At 39.1% G+C, this 2395-nt stretch overlaps 1 protein-coding gene across 1 annotated transcript in view; it reads left to right on the top strand.

Moving 5' to 3' along the window:
* The window catches only part of LOC106871942 (rhomboid-related protein 3), a 297954-nt gene that overhangs the window by 82272 nt on the left and 213287 nt on the right, over positions 1-2395 (top strand). The gene's annotated exons all lie outside the window — the stretch shown is intronic.

Here is a 2395-nt window from a genome sequence, read left to right as displayed (position 1 = left end):
GTCTACCACGCCTTACATTTTCCCCCAACTCTACCACAGCTAATATACACATTCTACCAAATCTATATTTTACCATCGTCTACCACGCCTTACATTTTCCCCCAACTCTACCACAGCTAATATACACATTCTACCAAATCTATATTTTACCATCGTCTACCACGCCTTACATTTTACCTCAACTCTACCACAGCTAATATACCCATTCTACCAAATCTATATTTTACCATCGTCTACCACGCCTTACATTTTCCCCCAACTCTACCACAGCTAATATACACATTCTACCAAATCTATATTTTACCATCGTCTACCACACCTTACAATTCACCCCCAACTCTACCGTCGTTTATATATCACTCTCTGTCCACCAGATCTATATTTCATTACCTTCCCTCACCTCTTATATTTTAGCCCCTCTTAACCACACCTTATATTTCTTCCCCAAATCTACCACGCCTTATATAATATATTACCTCCAATCTACCACACATATTTCACGCCCAACTCTGCCACGTCTTTTACAATTTATCACACTCTACCACATCATATATAATTTATCACACCTTATAGTCAACTACCATGATGGTTTAACATCTCATTACATCACACCTTTCATTTCATACCCACCACCCACACACACCCATAGATTTAACCATTGATTTATCTGTAACCTTTTACTTCCTAAAACCACACAATATAGTATTCAGAAAGTATTTCCAGATATTAACTTTCTATTTTCCAATTTCTATTTATTTCTTGCCATTATTTCGTCATTGTTTTGTTTACTGTTGTTTTTGAATTGTTGTTGTTTTTTTCTTTTCTATGTTGCTATTTGTTACTTCCTGTTCATTGTTGCTATTTCTCATTATCTCACAACTTGTTGCTATTTCTTGTAATCTTTTGCTTGTTTTATTTCGCTTTATGCTGCAATTTCCTGCTATATACAGCTATTTATTGATTAAATAGTGTGGGTGTGTGCGTGTGTATGGATCATGCACACACAAACATGTACATACATACATACCTACATACATATACATACATACATACATACATACATACATACATATATATATATATCTGAAATATTTATTCGTGGCTCGCGTTTCACGTTACCTTGATCATTCAGGCGACTGTTTCATCATCATTTCCAGCTGGGGTTTCAAATCATACCAGCGGACTCGTTTTTCTTTGTGTAGTTCTCAATTTCATTGATTAATTGCTAAATATTACTTTCTACGCTGTTGTATTTTTCTTTATTGTAACATTGTCATCTTACTTTTGATTGCTGTAGCATAGTCTCTTTTCATTGGCCAAATCATTGATTGTTTTCTTTGCAACGGTCACTTTCGTTATCATATCCCGTTTCGCAAAATCGTTGTGCTATACCGCTGAGGCTTTACTGATTCCGTAGAAAGAGGGGACATCTGTCTCATGTCGCGAAATTTATACGATATAGTATAAGTATTTGTGTGTGTATGTGTATGTGTGTATGTATGTGTATGCACAGGAGTAGCCTGCGGTGAAGTAGTTCATTTCACAAATATATGCGTCGCGATCGATCCCACAGCGCAGCAAATTGAATTAGTGTAGCTTCGGATCGACCAATTCTTTATGGGCGGAATATTGAAAACAGAACCTGGAGCAAAACACGACGGATAGGTGTGGTTGAGTGATAAGAAATTTACTTCCCAAGCACGTGGTTCCGGGTTCAGTCCCTCTGCATAGAGACTTATGTATGTGCCTTCTACTGTAGCCTCATTCCCACTATGTGTGTGTGCATGAGTGTGTGTGTGTGTACATGAGTGTGTGTGTATGTGTGTGTCCTATCAAGGCCTGACAAACATGGTGTTGGTTTGTTTACATCCGCATCACTCAGCAGTTCGGTAAAATTCACCGATATAATAAGTTCCAGGCTTAAAAAGTAATAATGAGCACTGAGATCAGTTCGTTCAGCTAAAAATTCTTAAATGCGATGCCCCACGATGTCCCCAGTCTAATGACTAGAAGAAGTATAGTAAGTAAGTCTAAAGTAGAAGACACTCGCCCAAGGTGCCACGCAGTGGGACTGAACCCAGAACCATGTGGTTGGGAAGCAAACTTCTTACCTCACAGCTACCCCTATACACACACACACACACACACACACACATCATGGCCTAGTAATTAGGGCGTTGCAGTCACGCAAGATCGCGGTTTCAATTCCTAGACCGAGTGATGCGCTGTGTTCTTGAGCAAAACACTTCATCTCACGTTGCTCAACACCTGACTGACGCGTGGTACACCGAACACTTGCTCAGGTGAAATCGATTCGATAAAGGGAGTGACCCAATGTACAGCACATGCATTTGATCACTCTATACAAAATTATATGCTGCAGGTCGTTCGCAAA

This window comes from Octopus bimaculoides, chromosome 21 (assembly GCF_001194135.2).
Source record: "Octopus bimaculoides isolate UCB-OBI-ISO-001 chromosome 21, ASM119413v2, whole genome shotgun sequence".
In the NCBI taxonomy this organism is placed as follows: domain Eukaryota; kingdom Metazoa; phylum Mollusca; class Cephalopoda; order Octopoda; family Octopodidae; genus Octopus; species Octopus bimaculoides.
This window is presented reverse-complemented; position numbering and strand designations above follow the sequence as displayed.